This window comes from Gossypium arboreum, chromosome 8 (assembly GCF_025698485.1).
Source record: "Gossypium arboreum isolate Shixiya-1 chromosome 8, ASM2569848v2, whole genome shotgun sequence".
Classification (NCBI taxonomy): domain Eukaryota; kingdom Viridiplantae; phylum Streptophyta; class Magnoliopsida; order Malvales; family Malvaceae; genus Gossypium; species Gossypium arboreum.
Window position 1 is genome coordinate 53239101 of NC_069077.1, and position 21407 is coordinate 53260507.

The following is a 21407-nucleotide window of genomic DNA, read 5'->3' on the forward strand; positions in this document are numbered from 1 at the left end:
TTTACGAGCATGGGGAAAAGTGTAATTTTGAAAAAGTTTAGGGGCAAAAATGTAATTTTACCAAAATATGATTTTGAGTCAATTTGAATAATGTGAGTTTTAAATAGTTTATATTTGAAATGATAGATTAAGGAAATCGAGATTCGGGCTTAAATTGGGAAAATACAAGTTTTGGACTAAAATGGTAATTTTGTCATTTTTGTATTCGAGGTAAGTTCGCGTGATTTAATAAGCATATTATTCATGTTATTATTGTTAAACATGAAATACATCTTGCTATGATTGTATTGAATTTGACGTTAATGGACATTTGATGGAAATTGACATTTTAAATAAAATGAATAAGTTTGTATGAAAACTAGATGATATGTTATTTTTGGTTGTATGGACTAATGCCCAAATAAACTTGAAAATGTGTTGAATTGAATGTACATTTCATGATCATCTATGAATATTAATATACTTGATGAAAAGAGAAAATACCGGTTGAATAAAAAGGGATATCTGATGGATAAATCATTGTTTACATGACATGAGATCTTGCATGTGTTGCAGAAAAGGATTTAGCTCGGACGGGTAATCCGTTGATCTCAATATAGAAGGGATCTAGCCCAAACGGGTGTTCCTCAAGTGATCGGGCCTCCCAAAGAATATGGGTGCATTAAAGATTTAGCCCGGACAGGTAATCCGATTAAGGACTAAATTTAGCCTGAACTGGTATTTCAGATCCAAACTTATGAGAGTGTATGTCATTGTAAGGGACTGGTAATCTCGACAACACTCTGTGAGTTATGATATGGGGGATTTAGCTTGGATTGGTAATCCCGCTGTAATGAATGAAGTTCACGGGAGTTTGTACTTGAAATGATCACTTGCATGACTTGACGATAAATGTGATATCCATCGAGATTTCGAGGAATTCAATAGGAATTAATTTGAGAAATGGAATGGAAATACTTGAAATGATAAACTCATCTATGCTTAGATGATACTAGTATGATGTAGATGATTTTCATGTTTAGATGAGTGGTTGTGCTAAGAGATAGCACAGGTATGTACTAGAAACCCATGAGCATGTGTTTTCCATGTGAAATGAAATGGACCTGTGATAAGAGTGCAAATGAATTAGTGATATTTATGAGAATAATTTCTATGACAAATTTGTGATGGTTATCATCATGTTGCACTAAGACAGATTAGTACAATACTAGTGATCTGACTTTGAAAATCCACCAAAAATAGTGGAAATTGAGTTAGAGGCTGAATAAAATATGATATTAAATTTTATCAAGTCTAGTTTCAGATAAAGGAAACGGTTTAAGAAAAGGAATCTCATATGATGAGATATTTGAATTTTTGTGAAACAGGATCAGGAGGATCTCATACTTCCCTGTCTTAATTTTGGAAAATCATTAAAAATTGTAAAAAAAATGATTATGGGTTATAATGTATATTCTTAAAATCCTTAATGAGTCTATTTTCAAGGGAAATAGACAGAAACATCATCTGAGTCCCGTACTATGAGATAATTAATTCATAGTAAAGAGAGGTCAGAACTACCAAATAGCAAAATAGGGGTAACTTTAAAGAATAAACTGCACTTATTGGCTGGACCAAAAATTCTTAAAATTTTATGGTAAGAATATATGTGAGTCTAGTTTCATGAAAATTTAATGGTTCTCAATTCAGAGTCCTGTAGCTCTGGATACGAATAATTTAGTGACCATGACTCAGGAAAATAGCTTGACTGGACTTTGAATAAATAGGAAGAATTTAAAAATAGCACGTTATCACATTGCTTATTATTTTTCATGTGAGCTTACTAAGCGTAAATTTTACTCCTTCCTTTCAATTTCCTTAGTGTTTTCAGGTTGCCTCAGGGTTGGAGATCTTCAGAGGCAGCATCACACTATCGAGACATCATCGTTGGAATATTAATATATTTATGCTAGTGATTCCAAGTGAGTGGCATGTATAGGGACTTAGTTTTATGATAGAAGTTGTTATGAGTAGCCAAATTTATTGGCTTACAATGATTCATTGTATATAGCCATGAGATGTGGCTTATAATGATTATGGCTTGTAAGCCTATTTATCCATATTAAGTCCTAATGTTTGTGATGTGAATATGCTTGTTGAAAATGCATGTTGGTGTATAACATGCGTCTATGATGAATGCTTCATGACCAATCGAACCGGTCATTGCTATGAGAAAATGCATGATATAGAAAAAAAAGATGATGATGTTGATCGAACTTGATATGCTCAAGGTCTAATGACACAAGTGATAAGTGAATAATTCTAGATTATTAGTAAAGGTGGTGCAATAGTAAGATTAATGGTCATGGATGTTTGCATCTAGATTTAATATTGCACGAGCATGCGAAATACATGAATAATGACATGTTAATGTTAAGAATATATCTTAATGAAGGAGGTTAAATCATTAAAATGATGCCATGATATGTGTCCTTAATATATGTAATGAATTGTGGAAATTAAGGGTAGCACAAAGGCTTCAAAAATAGCCTAAGTGTTAGTCACATGAGAAGAGACACGGCCATGTGTCTCAGCCATGTGGAGGGCACGGCCTAGCACACGGACGTGTGGCTTGGCCGTGTGGTTCATTTTGTGTGATGACATCATAGTCAGAGAGTTACACAGCTTGAGGACATGGGCGTGTCCTTGTGTCCACATGGGCGTGTGGCTCCGCTTCATGGAAAAATTTCATAAATTTTCCCGAACCTTCCAAAGTTCCCGGTTTAGTCCCTAATTACTTTCATAGCATGCTTAAGGCCTCATAGGCCCAAATAAGGGGCTTTAAGATAGAAATTGAAAAGTTTTAAATTTGAACGAAATTTTATGGCCCGGTTTGCATATTTTTTATGTTTAAGTTCGGTAATGCCTCGTATCTTGTCCCGGTGTTAGACACGGGTAGGGGCGCTGCACGCTCTCTTCTAGAATATCCCGTAGAGGTGGTAAGACAATCGTAATACTTCTTTAATTTCTAAGAAGCAAATGATTATGACTTACTCATAGCTCTTTTTCTAGAAACCCAATCCTCTCTTTCAGCTTGTCTCTTTTCTTTACACAATTCCTCAGCTTTGTGTGCTCGACCGGCTAATACCGTAAATTTCCTTATTTTGAGAATTCCAATCAATAACTTGATATCCTGATTTAAACCCTCTTCAAAGCGCTTACACATATTAGCCTCGGTGAAAACCCATTCTCGGGCATATTTGCTCAACCGAGCAAATTCTCGTTCATACTCAGACATAGTCATATTTCCCTGCTTGAGTTCTAAAACTTCTTTCTTTTTCTGATCCATGAATCTCTAACTAACATATTTCTTTCTGAATTTAGCCAGGAAGAATTCTCATGTAACATTTTCTCTCGGTACCACTGAAGTTATGGTATTCCACCACTAATAAATTATATCTTTCAGTAGAGATATTGCACATTTCAGACACTCAGTAGGCGTACAAGATAATTAATCAAAAACCTGGATAGTATTTTCTAGCCAAAACTTATCCCTTTCCAGATCATCATCTATGGTAGCTCTGAATTCTTCTGCCCCATGCTTATGGATTTTATCTATCGGAGGCTTACCAATTCTAACAGGTTTAGCACCCTGTGGCACCTCAAGAACCGCTTGAGAAAGTGGATGAGGTCGTTGTACAGTGGGGTTTGTTCTCAAATACTGTGTAAACCATTCATTCATCATTTGAAAGAAGGCTTGTTTTGCCTCCTCATTTTGGCCCTCAGACACGGGCCTTTCACTACCAAACGTAGACACAAATCTTTGAACTGAAGTTGAAGCATTGCTCTATCCTTCCTCGGATTCAGCTCTAGCTCGGTTGGATGACATTACTATATGAAAAACATATTTAAAAAGTGATCAGGAGTCATCTCACTATCACAATTTATATAATGGCATGTATAGCTACACTCGTGTTTACTACGTCAAATCCGAGAATCGACTAAATCGTAGCTCTGATACCACTAAATATAACACCCCTAACCCGTATTCGTCGCCAGAATAAGGTTTCAAAGTATTACCAAAACTTTCAAAATATTTTAAAAATAATTCATGTAAATCACTATCCATTTACTGAGATAAGTCAAAACATCCTTTAATTGGATCCTTCAGGCCCAATGCGAGCATCAGAATCAGGTTGGGACTTAATCAGGAGCTCTAAGAATTTTTCACGAAATTACAAAAATTTTCAAGGTGCAGGACTTTCACACCCGTGTGACCTTGGGACAAGCCCGTGCTTTAGGTCGTGTTCGACCTCGTGTAACTCTCTGACTTGCACACACGACCATGCCACACGTCCATGTGCTAGGCTGTGTGGTTAATTAATTCAATTCAAAATTAGGTACAGGTTTCACACGGCCAAGACACACACCCGTGTCTTTCCCCGTGTGCTCAATTCTGAGCATTCTATTTCTCAAAATTAAGGTGCAGAGAACACACAGCCTGACTACATGCCTATATAACCAGGCCGTGTGTCACACACGATTTAGACACACGCTTGTGTGTCTACCCATTTGGGTAAAATAAAGTCATTTCTAGTTTCATTTCTCACCCAAAATCACAACAATAACCTGCACTTGAACCACACATCCAATACCAACCATTTCAAGCATTCAAAATAAGCAATCCCATCATTCAACATGACATATCATTGCAAGAACAAGTGTTATTAAACTTACCTTGGTTTAACTTAGGCAATAACAACACTTGATCTCATATACTTAACATAACACAATTGTATATTTATATATCATAATAACCTACTTAGTAATACCAAAATGAACCATTACTAGCCATCCCAATGGCTAGGTTACAAAAAATCATTTTCAAGCCACTATTGGCCAAGTCGTCCTATACATGCCATTATATCAAAATGATTCTACTATATATACCCAAAATAGCTAGTAGATAGTGTGACGATGCTCCAATGATCTTCCAACCTTCACGAGCTTTTGAGCACTATAAAACAGGGAAAAATAAACGGAGCATTACATGCTTAGTAAGTTCATATAATGAAAACTAAACTTACCAATCCTATTTATTAAATCTAAGCATACAATGTCATGTTTCCAATCCATTTAGCTAAATTGTCTAAACACATACATTCAATCAAACATGTTAGTCACCAAAATCTTAATATCAATTAAGTAACATAGATGAGCTCATCATGCAATACTCTTTCAAGACATTATCATTTTATCTCAAAATTCTCAAGCCATGTTAAGAGTTATATGTCCTTTGAATCATTGAATTTCGATGGATGCTCAAATAGTACACTCGAAGTGTACAACTCAACAATCCGTCAATTTTCTTATTCAAGGGAACCCATTAAGGCACTTAACTAAGAAATACTCTCTCGAGCCAAATATCGTATAACAGGATTACCAGTCCAGGCTAAATCCTTTATATAATGAATGTTCAGAGGAGCTCGATTAGGATTACCAGTCCAGGCTAAACCCTAATCATAACGTATGCTCAAGAGGTATTATATCGGGATTACCCGTTCGGGCTAAATCCTTTCTATAAATAGGTCAATGGTATTACTCATTCGAGCTATATCTCGTCAGCAACAAATGCAGGACCTTATGAGTTTCGAGAAAGCGCATATAATCATCAGAATTCAACATTTAATTGGGACTTAACCCTTTATCACCATTTCAAGCATGTATTAAGTTTCTCATTATAACATTCAAGTAATGTACATTAATATAAGTCACATTTCATTCAAACACAACATTCAATTAAACACATTTACATGCTCGATTAAGTTACACGAACTTACTTCAACACTTGTTTGCGTATAAAATCTAGTAATCTGAAACCTTTTCTTTTATGTGGTCTAACCTCGAATTTTTGTTGTCCAGCTCTATACAAATAGCTTTAATCATCAATTTCACATATTTCATATCTATTTGGACTCAATTTACGTCATAGGTAAAATTACCATTCTACCCTTAACATTCCCATAAATTCCAATTCTGTCCTTAGGCCCTGAAAATGAAACTTGCGCAATTTACTCCCTATTCCAAGCTTAAACAAAATTCCATTACAAATTTTTCAGAACTACTAGGGTTGTCGCTCCTTATATTCATTATAAGGGGGTTTGGGTCTCTCTTGTTTTAAGTCCCATTATATGTACTTCTAGGACTTAACCCTACACTTTTTAATTTAATCAACCCAATACATATTTTTCTATTTTCCAAAGTAAATATTATATATATAATTAGTTTAAATAAATTAATTTTTTAAACATAATTCTAATTCTATTAAATTTATGGCATCTTTACAAGAAAAGAATATATTAAAATATATTTAATTTCCATATTCAATGAATTCTTACTGACCAATTAATTTAATTCCTTTTTAACTTCAATTATTTAATTAAATAATAATTTTAAAACTTAAATTGATTTTTAGGTCATTTCTGTAACAACCAGATTTTAGCTAAATCGAAACAATAGTTTCAGAACCACAAATTCGAGGTCATAAAATTATTTTAATATTATTTCTGGTATTTACAGCATGTGAATATATGCTGTGAAAATTTCGTGAGCTAATTTTATTGTTTAATAGCTCAATTTGAGAATAAAGACTTAATAGCGTAAAATGCAAAAGTAGCATGCTATAAGTTAAAAGTGCCTAATTGATATGGCTTATTAAATGAAAGGTCCTTATGTTGTGATTAGACCATTGATAGTGGAGATTGACATAAATGGTCTTATATTTGATGATTAAATGGTTTAATAACCAAGGGTAAAATGGTAAAATATGTAATAAGTTATAATAAATAAAAGAAAAACAATGTTAAAAACTAAAATGTTATCATCTTCCACTGAAAATCAAAAGAAAGTAAAAGATGAAGGCTCATTTAGGGTTCGACCATGGTTAAGCTTGATTGAGGTATGTTTTGAGCTCGATTTTTTATGATTTCTATGTTTTGTGATCGTTGCTTTGAGTACTAGCAAGCCCATACCTTAATTTTTGAATTGATGATGAAATTGTGAGTTGCCATTGATGAATTCTTGAGCTTTTGAATGATTTTTGATGAATTTTGAAAGTTTGATGATAGATATTAAAGTTTTGATGATAGATATTAAAGTTTTGTTAAGTGACTTTTGACAAAAATGTCAAATAGGGATTAAATTGTGAAAAGTGTAAATTGAAGGATTAAATGTGTGAAATATTGATAAATATGGGCTATTATGGAGCCTATATATATTCGGATAGCTTGGTTTTAGTTGAAATTGTTGTAAATTGTGTTTTTCTGAAATACGGATTAAATTGAGAAAATGTGAAATTATAGGGGTTAATGTGTAAAATGTCTCAAATTGTGAGTTTTGGATGAAATCAAATGAATTGAGGAATAAAAGAGTTAATTTTGAATTTATATATATTAAGAACGAAAGAAATCAGATTTAGATTGGGGAAAATCGAAGGTTATCGAGTAATCGATTCGATTCGTCAATTTCGAGTATGAGGTAAGTTCGTATGTGATAATTTCATTTTAAATGCATGTCATAAAATGTGATAATGAGACTATAGATAGTGCTAAATAGTGAAAATGACTCTACGAATGCATTCGATGATAGAAACGAGAGGTGTGAATGCTCAGTTAAACCTTAGGAATAGTTTTGAATGTTAGTGACATGTTATTAGATTAATGTATTGGCTTCGAGCCCTGATATCAGCACTTCAGGTGTAAATAATGCCTTAATTTGGCTATGGGCCATGGTATAGGTGTTCAAATAGGAGTTACCTTGATTTGGCTATAGGCCATGGTATAGGTACTTATCAATTATGATCTTTGATTATCCGATTTCTATTCCAAATGGTTCAACGAGTAAAGAATGACGTAGTTGAGAAAGAGGTTAGTATGAGGTGGTACAGGTATGTACGGAACCTAATCGAGTATTATATTGAGAAAGTTCAATGAGATTATATTGGATCATGTTTTGAGACATGAGAAAGGTTTGTAGTTAATGTGATCTTGATTTGGTAATGTGAAAATGGATGAATTACATTTATTTGATGAATTGAGTTAATCACTTACGAGCTTAATAAGCTATGAAGCTTATTGTGTTATATTTTTATGTTTTATAGATTATCGAAGCTAGCTCAGACTTGGGGATCGTCGGGAATGTCATCACAATATCGATCAAGTAGTTGGTACTTTTGAAGCTTTGCATATATGGTATATGGCATGTATAGGCTAGTGTTATTTTGGTATGTTTTGAGTCATGATATTAGCCATGAGGTGTGACACCCCTAATTTGACCCTAGTCGGAAAGTGGTTTCGGGACCATAAAACCGAGCCACAAAAATAATTAATTGTTATATTTTATGCTTATTATTTATGAATAAGTTTGTGTGAAAATTTCATGCTTTAATTTTGTCATTTGGATGTGAAATAAATAAAAAGGGGCTTATGTGAAAAATCTTGAAAATGTCATAGGTTAATTGGTAGTGGCTAAAAATTTGCATGGTTTGAAGCATGAGGGACTTGCATGTCAAACATTCCTTTTTCTTGGTAGTGGACGGCAAGGATGGGCATGAATGACACATTTTGGCATTTTGTATGTTATATTTTAGTTAAATAATATCAAATAGTTTTATAATAAATCAAGTTATTATATGTCATAAGTGATAAGAGGAATTAAATAATTAAAAGGGTGAGAAAAAAACAAAGTTGGGTCGTTTCTTCTCCTCCATTGCCGTAGCCTAAAGGGGGGGGGAAGAAAGTTTGGTTGCTTTGATTTTTGGCTTAGAAGATGGCTAGAATGAGGTATGTATTGAATGATTCTTGAAAATCTATGCATGTTTGAGATGATTAGTTCAAACTCTACTTATCCCATAGATTAAACTTAGAATTTTGAGGTTTGAGATTCGGTCAATAAGCTTGAAACTCATAGTAGTTTGTTTTGGTAAGCTTGGTATACGGATGATAGATGTGTTTTGGTTTTGGTTTGATAATGATGTTAATGATGGTGATTTTCGGTCATGCATTAACTTAAATTGTAAGTATGATTTATGGTATAATTTGTGTGATGGAATGGTCTTGAGATTTGGCTTGATTAAATGGGTAAAATGCTAAGTGTTTTAAAGATGATGTAATGGTTATTTCGGTTTATGTGAAGTAAATATAGATGATGGTTATAAGCTGTTTTATGATTTGATAATGGTGATTAAATCTTGTAGTTAAGTGTTTAGATATATATATATATATATATATATATTAATAATGAATTTAGTTGTACTTGCTATGTGAGAAATGTGCAATGCTATAGGTATTTGATTATTAGATATGGTTATTTTAAGTTGATTTGTAATGGTATGATTGCATTGATGAATTGGTTTGGAAATGGTGGGAAGAATTGGCTATTATGCTTGATACTAATGCGAATATGAGAATGTTGTACTTGAAAATGTAGGTGAACATGACAAGTGTATTCGCTTAGGGCATAAAGGATATGAAAATTTGGTATTTATTTTTGATTGTGTGTGTATGACCATGGATAATTTGGCTGCACAAATATTATGAATACATAATGTATGATAAATTTATTAAGCTACAAAACATTATACATGATCGGCCAATGTAAATTATTTGAGTAAAGTATATCTTGATGGTACATTTCAGCTAGTATAAAATGTATATGGATGTCGTATGACTATGTTTAATTTGGGAAGTAAATTGTTTGATTTAGCTCAAGAGCCTAGAGGATCAAAGTTGGATAAGGAAAGGAAAAAGTGATCGAATAGCCGTCAGAATCGTTCGGCAACTTCCGAGGTAAGTTTTAAGTGATTAAACGTTGAGTAAATTCAATCATAATAGGACATAATGAGTTGATTTAATAAGATATGATGTGGCCATGATATGTCTTAAACTCAAATGGTAAGTTCATAAGTGTTTGGACTTGGAAATTTAAGAGCAAATTGTAATAAATTGCTTAGGACACGGCAGTAACGTAATTTTAGAAAATCACTATAAATTGTTGGTGTGGAATTATAGGCTGAATAAAATATGTAATCAAAGCTTAATTAGTCTAGTTTCTTATAAAAGAGACTGTGTAAGCAAAGAAATTTTCTATAAAGAGATATTTAAAGTTGTGTGAGACAGTGTCAGAATGACTCCGAAATCCCCTGTTCAGTTTTTAGAAAATCATTACAATTTGTACAAAAATGGTTATAAGATAACTTTTATATGATTAGACTCCTTAATGAGTCTAGTTTCAAATGAAATCAAATAGAACATATTTTGAATTCTGTACAATGAGAAATTTGATTCGTAGTGAAGAGTGGTCAGATTAGTCAAACAGTGAAACAGGGGAAATTTTAAGAAAAATCTGGTATTGATTGGCCAAACCTAAAATTCTGAAAATTTTATGGATGGAATATTTATGAGTCTATATTCAGGGAAAATTAACGGCAATTGATTTTGAGTTTTTTAGCTCCAGTTATAAATAATTTAGTGACTATTGCTCAGGAAAAACAGCTTGTAGTGAATATGTGAATCTGTTGTAAACATTGATGAAACTATTTGAGTTGCTTATAAGCTATTGCTGAAATTGATGTACAAGATAAATATATATGTATATGTGGTAAAGCCGAATGGCCAATGTGAAATATGTATGAGATATGTATATGCGGTAAAGCCGAATGGCTAATGTGAAATATGTATGAGATATGTATATGGGGTAAAGCCGAATGGCCAATGTGAAATATGTATGAGATATGTATATGTGGTAAAGCCGAATGGCTAATGTGAAATATGTATGAGATATGTATATGCGGTAAAGCCGAATGGCTAATGTGAGGCTAATGTGAAATATGTATGAGATATGTATATGCGGTAAAGCCGAATGGCTAATGTGAAATATGTATGAGATATGTATATGCGGTAAAGCCGAATGGCTAATGTGAAATATGTATGAGATATGTATATGCGGTAAAGCCGAATGGTTAATGTGAAATATGTATGAGATATGTATATGTGGTAAAGCCGAATGGCTAATGTGAAATATGTATGAGATCTGTATATGTGGTAAAGCGAATGGCTAATGCGAAATATGTATGATATATGTATATGTGGTAAAGCCGAATGGCTAGTGATTCGGCTAGTGTGAAATATGTAGGAGATTTGTGTATATTGTGGCCGAATGACCAAATGTGAAAGGTGTGTATTATTAGATATTTGATGAGGCAAATGAATTACAAATATGACAGTCGATGTGAATGTTGTAACATGTGAATAAATGTACATGAAACTTGGAAATATATTCTGGGTAAGACCCGATGACTACGTGTGGAGATTATGTCCGGGTAAGACATGATGACTACGTGTGGAGATTATGTCTGGGTAAGACCCAATGACTACATGTGGAGATTATGTCCGGGTAAGACCCGATGACTACGTGTGGAGATTATGTCCGGGTAAGACCCGATGACTACGTGTGGAGATTATGTCCGGGTAAGACCCGATGACTACGTGTGGAGATTTTGTCCGGGTAAGACCCGATAACTACGTGTGGGGACTATTCGAGCTAAAGGTTTAGCTGAAGATTTATACGACCTCACAGTAACGATTGGTAATAAATACGTTCAATGCGTTAAGCTGGTCAGGTATGTATTTTGAGATTATATTTAAGCTTGATTTGGACTAAATCACAAGGTCGTTATGTGATGCATATGTGAGTAAAGCAATAAGACTGTTCTATGATTATTGTGCGTTTGGTCAATGTGGAAAGTTAGGTGAAAATGTGTAATGTACCTATGTTTATAAGAGATCACTATCAAGTGAGAATTTATCTGCCTATTATATATGATGAGATGGGCATATTCGGTAAAGGGATGGTATGCCCGAAGGAAGAGTGAAATAAAAATACGAACAACTATGTTATAATTTGATTGTTATATGTTGACACTGCTTAAAACTTACTAAGCATTGTAATGCTTACTCCGTTTACTTTGTTTCCTCTGTTTTATAGATCTCATTTGGAAGCTATAGGCTCAGGGATCGTCAGCAACTAGTCACACTATCACTATCCACTGCTTGTTACTGTTATGTTTTGAATTATTTTATGGCATGTAAAGAATAGACCAAATGGTCAAGAATATTTTGGTTAATGTATATAAGCCATGCAAAATGGCATCTTTTAAATGTGTACTTATAGCAGTTAAATTGTATCCCTGACTGTCTTTAGTATTTACCTAAAGGAACTTTCTTTATAAAAAAAAATATTCAAAATTTTTACTGTTCGGATATGAGTTTTAAGTCCGGTAATGCCCTTTTACCTATTCCGGCAACGGATACGGGATAGGGGTGTTACATGAGGTTTGGCTTGTAAATGTGGCATGTACAACTATTTAAGTTGGCTTGAATTATATGAATGGTAAGTGTTATATGTGATGTATATAATGCTTTATGTGTTGGTTTGATTTGAGATGATGATTTGGTGTGTTATATGATTGAATTAGAGGGTAAGTTGATGAGTAAATGCAATTATAAGTTATGCAAGATTTTTGATGATTTTGGCATATTGATTTGGTATGCTTTGGTTGTGGAATTGAGTAATAATTGGATGGAATTTAAATGGCATAGAATGTGCATGAAATAGCATGTTTTGGCTACCTATATATGTGACAAAATGATACCATTTTGACGGCTAGGGGAGCAAGAGAAAAGGGTGAAAACTTGGCTTTGCAAATGGCCTATTTTTGTCCACAGGGCAGAGACACAGGCGTGTGTCTCAACCGTGTGCGACACACAGTCATGTTACATGGCCGTGTGTCCCCTAGGGTACCCTTTCGAATTAAAGTCAGTATTCCCTACAGTTTTGATATGGCCTAGACATACAGGCGTGCCTATTGGCCATGTATGGCACACAAGCTGGCACATGGGCATGTGGCCAGCCGTGTGACCCAGGTCAAAAACCTTCTTAGTTTTCCCACGACCATGCCACACGGGCGTGTCCTCGGCTGTGTGGTACAGGTCAGTATGTATGCCCTATTTTCACACGGCCTGTGACACGGGCGTGTGACCTTTAAAAGTTTGAAAATTTTATTAGTTTCTCAAAGTTTGTGAATGTTATCAGTTTAGTCCCAAACCACTTCTAAGCATGTTTTAAGGTCTTGTAGGACCTTACAAAGAACAAAGTGATTGAGATGAATGGGTTTTTAATGATGATTGCACAAATGTATGATTTATATTGTGGTTGATTAGTAATGCCTCGTAACCCTATTCCGGTGACGGATACGGGTTAGGGGTGTTACAATTTCCATGCTTAGTGAAAAACCACATTCTTTTTTTAATGTAACCCATTTTTCTAACATTATCATTTCCATCCATTCCTATTCATTTGATTCTCCATACAATTCATTTCTAGTTTCAACGAGCTAACAGAGGGACTGATTGGACATATATAATTAATGCTCAAATGATTTATAGTTAAATTCCAACTTTTCGCCTATTAATTATAATCTCATTTAGTCATGAAGTCATTCTACTATAAATGTGACTGAGCTGTCCCTAATTACATACCATTATGAAAGCTACTACATCAGTGTTTGTCCCATAACCTTGTCATAAGTGTGTTACCTTTATAGGATATCTTTAATCTCTTTGGGATAAATTTGTTCTCCCAATATGATCCAATTTTATTTCATGGTAACCATTACATCTTCCTTCATGAAAAGTCAATTACTATTAAATAGTAATTAAGTCCTTTATCACAAAGATAAATGTTCGTGACTACGTTTACTTTTCATTTATCATGTAATACCGATGAGAGGATATCATTTACCTATGTCTTGCGCTATGAATTCCACTATTATGAATGATACTACATACTGCAAAGTTGTATTCCCAACGCATCAGCTTTTAGTTCCTTATCTATTTGAACTTAAGATTTTACCTACATCAAAGTATATAAGTGACAAATACAAAGTCTGTCATCCACTCAGGATTAAGATATGCCACAATATGAACATCACAAGTGAATAAATCCATAAACATATTCAAGATCTATTCCTCTTTGATCTAGTCTGATGTACTATCAGTCCAGTCTGTTACATTTATGTATCTATCTTCCAGGAGTCATCCGCTTCGATGCTCAAGACAAAGCATCTTCCTAATTAAACTTGATAGATGACATATTAGTCTTTCAATCAATTTGATCATTTTCAATTAGACTAAAGACATGTTTAGGTTAATCTACTAATACAAGTTGTCTCTCTATTCTACGATTCAACCACATAATACGACTTAGTATTAATTAAATGTTAGATAACCAATGAGCCAATATTTACTTTTATTTTTATTTGTGCGCAAAAACAATTGAGAACAATATACAAAGGTTATTAATGTAATTTATGAATAATTTTATTAAACCAACATGTTCAAAAAATAAAATTATACAAATGAATAAACTACACTTAAGGCATCAATCCAATAGTCTCCCACTTGCCCTAGTGAAGTAGATAAGTCATATTTTAATTTCCAATGCCTTTATATGTTTCTCAAAACCCCTAGCTAGCAGAGTCTTAGTAAACAAATCCGTAGGATTTGTCCTCAGATTTGATCATTGACTACATCCACTATTTTTTCAATCACTATCGTATCTTTTATTATATTTTTTATGTTTTTTTACCCTCGTATGGTTAATTTAATGTTTTTCCATATCCACACTATTATAGTGTCATAGCTTTCTCTATACCTCATATTTAACATCCACAATGAAGTTGAAATGTAACCCTACTTGACATTTATATACATTATGAACAGGTCATCTAGAGTAAAGGTACAGCCCAATGTTGATTTCCTCGAATCTTAACACATTTGGAAGTCTGAATCGGTATAGTCGACAGGAGTAAGATCTCTTCCAGAATACACAAGCATATATTCCCTTGTTCTCAGTAAATACTTGAGTATATGCTTAACTACTTACCAGTGTCTTGGAACAAGATTCTTCTGATATTGACTCACCAACCCTACTATAAAATAGATATTTGAACGTGTGTATAACATGGTATACATAAGACTTCCTACTGCAGAAGCATAAGGAACCTTCTCATGTTTTCTTTTTCTTTCATTGTCTTAGGACAATCCTCCAAAGAAAGATGAAATCTAGATACAAAAGGTTGAGTTCTCTACTTAGAATCTATCATTGTATAATGTTTGAATATCTTGTCTATGTATGAACCTTTCTCCCAAGTCCTTCATGATAAACTATTGAGTTAACCACAGTTTAGCCGATGACAATATTTCTACATAATTTTCAATTAGTAGAATGTCATTGACATATAGAACAAGAAAGACCTTCCTTACATCTCCAATACATTTATAAATACAAGGTTCATTTATGTTTTTCTCAAAACTAAAAGTTTTGATCATTTGATCAAATCTTTGATCCCATAAGCGAGATGCTTGCTTAAGTCCATATATAGATCTATGTTGTTTGTAAATTTTATGCTTATGTTCTTTAGCTATATATCTCTTAGGTTGCATCATATAAATTCACTCTTCAAAATAGTCATTCAAGAATATTGTCTTAGCATTCATTTTCTAGATCTTGAAATTGGGAGCCACTATAATGGATAACAATATGCAGATTAACTTTAGCATGACAACTGAATTAAAGGAATCTTTGTAATTAATACCTTCTTTATGAGTATAATCTTTTGCTTGAAGTATGGCTTCATAAGTTTTCACTTTTCCATTTACATTTCCTTTCTTCTTGTAAATCCAGTTACACTCTATGAGTCTATCCTTTCTAGTAAGTTTACATGTTCCCACATTGAGTTGGATTGCATAGAATTCATCTCAGCTTTCATAGCTATTTCCCACATCTTGGAATTAGCACTCTGCATCACCTCATCAAATGTGAGTGGGTTATCATCTTCCTGTTCGGTACAGTTAGTATTTAAAACACTTCTGCAAAATTGGAAGGACTTGCGCCTACTAGAAACTCTCCCACAGTGAGGAAACTCCATATGCTACTGATTATTTTACGGGTCTACTATTAGGAGTTAGTTCTGGAACCATTACTATAGGGCTTTGTTTTTTTTATCAAAAGTTTTTTGAGTACTTTTTTACTTCGAGTTTTAAAATTGTTAATGTAACTTTGCTCAAAGAAGTTAGCATGAGTCAACATTATCATTTTTTTCTCTTTTGAGTTATAAAGCAAACCACTCTTTGTTCCCTTAGGATATCTCACAAACATGCACAACTTTTTTGTGAATCTGATTTCCTTGCATGTCTATCCAATACATGGGCTAGGTATCCCCAAATCCTTAAATGATTTAGACTTGGCTTCTTTCCATGCCATAATTCATATGGAGTTTTAGATGCAACCTTAGTTGGTACATCATTTAGAATATAGGAAGTCATTTGTAAGGCGTATCCCCAAAAGGAGATTGCTAGCTTCGAATAACTTAACATCAATTGAACCTGTCTAGGAAAATTCGATTCCTTCTCTTTACCATGTCAATCTATCGTGGAGTTCCTAGCACAGTTAATTGAGATTATATCTTATTCTCTATGATATACTCAAATAACTCATCTAATAAATGTTCCCACCTTGATCAGATCGAAGTGTCTTTATGGGTAAACCTAGTTGTTTCTCCACTTCCAGACAAAACTCATTAAATTTATCAAAGGTTTCATTTTTGTTGTGCATTAGGTATATATGCCCATATCTAGAATGGAAATCTATAAAGTTTACATAATAACCATAACCACCTATTACATTGACGTTCTTAGGGCCACACACATCAATGTGCACAAGTTCTAAGGGTTTCATTGCTCTCGTCCCTTTTGCATTAAAAGATCACTTAGCATCTTACCTTTCAAGAAAAATTCACATTATGGAAGATTAACTTCCTTAAGAGAACTTAAGGAGTCATCTTTTACAAGTCTAGTGATTATTTCTTGGTTAATATAACCAAGTCTCAAATGCCAAAGGCATGCCCCATTAGAGTGAGAATCTTTAAGCATTTTATTCTATAGTTCAGTTTTAAGCAATGTGTACATCTTTGGTTTGATAAAATAGAGATTATTATTCATCCACCCATTACAAGTCGGAGTATGATTTCTACATATGACAACACTATTATTAAAAGTCACAGTCAAATTGTCTTTAATTAAACATGTAATAGAAATTAAGTTCCATTTGAAACTTGATACAAAGAAAATGCTTTGTAAAATTATCTTCCAAAAATTATCAAAATAAGTATGTACATATCCCACTACTTTAGCTACCATTCTTGTACCACATATCCCCAAAAAGTGATTGGAAGCTTCGAATAACTTAACATCGAATGTACCATGTCTAATAACAATCGATTCCTTCTCTCTTTCACGTCTTTTTGTTATGGAGTACCCATCACAATCAATTGAGATAGAATCTCATTCTCTATAAGGTACCCTAAGAAATTATCAGATGAATATTCTCAACCTCGATAAAATTGAAGCGTCTTTATGGATAAAACGAGTTATTAGGCATTGTAACAGGCCAATTTCAGTGAAATTGGAATAGTGGTATCGGGACCACAAATTCGAGCTAAAAATAAAATTTATTTTTATTTTATTACATGGTCTGTAATCATGTCATGTGAAAATTTTGAAAAGAAAATTTTATCGATTATGTGCTTAATTACGAGAAGGACAAAATCACATAAAATGTAAAAGGTGGATTCTAGTAACTAAAAGGATCAAATAGCTATGGAATTCAAAACTTGAGGTCCTTATATGGTAATTAGACCATTAATGAAATTATGTAGATATTTTGAGATGACTCATCCATGGAAAATTTTAAAAAGGTAGGAACTAAGTTGGAATTCAACTAAATTAATTAATTAAAAGATGATAAAAGGAAATATCATCTTATTTTTCTCATATTCATCCCCAAAAATACATGGAAACCCTAGGAGAGAGAGAAGAAACTTTCATGGCCAAATTGGGTAAGTTTCCTTAGCTCGTTTTTAGTGATTTTGATATTTTTGAAACCAAGATAACTTAATCTATCTATTTGGGGGATCAATTTGTAAAGTTATCAAAGTATGGAAAATGGATTAAGGATGTATATGCTGGAAATTTGAAATTTATGGTAGAAAATAAAAGGTTGTTGATAGATAAACAACTTTTGCAAAGTGATTTTTGATAAAAATATGATTTAGGGACTAAAATGAAAAATGGTGAAAACCCATGGAAAATTTTGAAATTTGTGAAATGTATATGCTGTAAAAGTTGTATGTATATTTTGGCTAGGCTTGGGAAGAGGGTCGAGTTTCATGAATTTCATTTTTGAGCCTAGGGACAAAATTGGAATTTTTGAAAAAGGTAGGGGTAAAATGGTAATTTTGCCTAGGACGTAAATTGAGTCCAAATAAATATGAAATGTGATAAATTGATGTTAAATTTACTTGTATAGATCCGGATAGACCAAATTTAGAATTAGAACGAAGAAAATGTCAAATTAGTAGATGTTTGTACACGAACACTTGTCGAGGTAAGTTCGTGTAACTAAATTATGTTTATTTACATGCTTGTTTTGATTGAGATTATGTAAATTGTAAAAATTTCATATATATATATATGTGTGTGTGTGTGTGTGTGTGTGTGTGAAATGATTACATATCTGATCAAGCCTGATAAATAAAAATGCTCAAATTAAATGATAATGCCCGACAGATGATAAAGGATAAACGATGAAAATTGTTACCTTTATGCTTGAAATGGATGTGGAACGTGATCATTTGAATTATATGGATGTTTTAGATGTATGAAATAATTACATACTGATAAAAATTCTTGAAATGATAAATCCCATTTGAGTAAATGAAATTCGATGGATAAATGTAATTGCCAAAATGAATGAGGTCCTGCATTAGTTGCAGCATGGATTTAACTCGGACGAGTAATCCTGATGACTTCATTATAGAAAGGATTTAGCCCAAACAGGTAATCCTAATATAAGTCCTCTCGAGCATATGTTATGGATTGGATTTAGCCTAGACGGTTAATCCAGATCAAACTCTCTAGAGCATATGTCATAAAAAGGATTTAGCCTGGACTAGTAATCTTGTTGTACACATGTGTGGCTCAAGAATGTACTCTTTGAAATTGTATGTAACACCCCTTACCCATATCCAAAACCGGGATAGGGTTCGAGGCGTTACCAAACTTTAACACAAGCACACATATAAAACTGGGCCATAAAATTTTCGTTCAAATCAATTTCATTCATACATATGCAAATTGTCCCTTATATGGACCTACGAGGCCCCAAACATACATCGAAGGTGGTTCGGGACTAAACCGAGAACTTTAGAAAACTTTAGGATAACTTAGAAAATTTTCATACTTTGAAGAGTCACACGCCCGTGTGGGTAGGCCGTGTGGCCTCACACGCCCTTGTGGCTTGGGACACGCCCTTGTCCTCAGCCCATGTAACTCTTTGACTATGACATCATCAATCGAATAAGGTCACACGGGCAAGTCACATGCCTGTATGCTTGGGCCGTGTGGTGAATTAAATTCTAAAAATTAAGTGCAGACTTCACATGGCCTGGCCACACGCCCATGTCCTAAGGTCGTGTCCTTCACACGGCTGAGACACACGATCGTGTCTCTACCCATGTGTCTACTACTGGGTATTTTGTTTGCATTAATTAGGGTGCAGGGGACACACGGCCAGATCACATGCCCATGGGGTAGACCGTATGTCACACACGGTCAAGACACATGCCCGTGTGTCTAACCGTGTGGACAATTTCTAGGCTATTTTCCAAGCCAATTGCCACCCTTAAACACTCACATACTTATACTCACTTCATGGCATGCAACATGGCACATTTGGCTACTCAAGCATTCACATTCATGGTTAAATTATGACTGTAATGTCAACATACCACCTATTCAAATTATCATGCTTTCATATGGCATTCCACACCAATTTCATATTTGTTTATCATCTTTACTAACCTACTTTCAAGTTACCCACTTGCATCACCTTTATTGGCATACACATTAATCATATTTCATACACCAAACATACGTGACATCCATCACACTCATTATCCATAACTAACTATAACCATAATAAAGCATAAGCACATTTGCATGCATGCACCAATAATTAGGGTTACAACCCAAATAGTCAATATGAGCCACCTCTCATGGCCATATACAGAATAATCATAATACTTTCATGAGCCAACTCATTTGGCTAATTAATATGACATATAACAAAAAGACCAAGTCGTTATACATGCCATACTCAAAATGGTAAGACTAGCTATACCTAAATATTCAGTTGATAGTGTGATCGAGTCTCCAATGTCTTCCAATCCCTGAGCTAGTTTGGCGACGCTATAAGAAAAGGAAGGGAAAGGGGGTAAGCTTTAAAGCTTAGTAAGTTCACATGCAAATAAAATACAACTTAAATAAGTATTAATCATAAATTTAAGATAATGAACATAATCTTGCATTTTATCAAATCTCTTAAACTCATTCTTCATATATATAAATATATATATTTACCACAAGTTCATCATATCCTATGTCATTCTTATGAGTTCGATGTGCATACCTGTGCCACTTGCACATAATAACTTACTTTCTCGTCTTTGATGTATTCATCAAGTTTACTCATTGAACTTCCTTTAGAAATACCTGTTGAATACTCAAAATACTATCGGATACATCGGAATCTCGCACCTAAGTGCCTCATATGTAGCTCACATTGGTCTCATATTTAGTTCGATGTTTTGGCCTCATATTGACACATATCACATGTTGCTCACTGTTGAGCTACTCACGGGTCTGCTCACAAAGGCTATCGGGTATCCGCAACACATGTCAGACTACCCAGCCATTCGGTAGAATATACAAGACCAATGCCCGAACACCAAAACATGTGTCACATACATTATGAACTCAGACCACAACTCAATGAGACCACAACTCAATGAGTTTAGATCACATAGTTCCTAGTGACATGTCACCTGTATCGTAAACTATTCCTAAGGTTCAAACGAGACTCTTTGATACCACATTTCTGTCGAACTTCCGTGTAACATCGAGTTCAATACTCATAGTACCAATCACATATTCATGGAATTGTCAAGCATAATTCATAATACAATTTAGGCAATAAACACATGATACAACATGATATTAAATCTGTATATACTTACCATACATGCAATACTAAAGCATTTAAAGTATAGTACATGTTGCATTATTTGCAAATGAACTTACCTCGGTACAAAATGATAGAAACGAGCTTAATCCTCGTAAACCTTATTTTTCCCTCGATCAAGGCCCGGATCACATTTTTCTTGATCTATAATGCCAAAATCAATTTGTTCAATA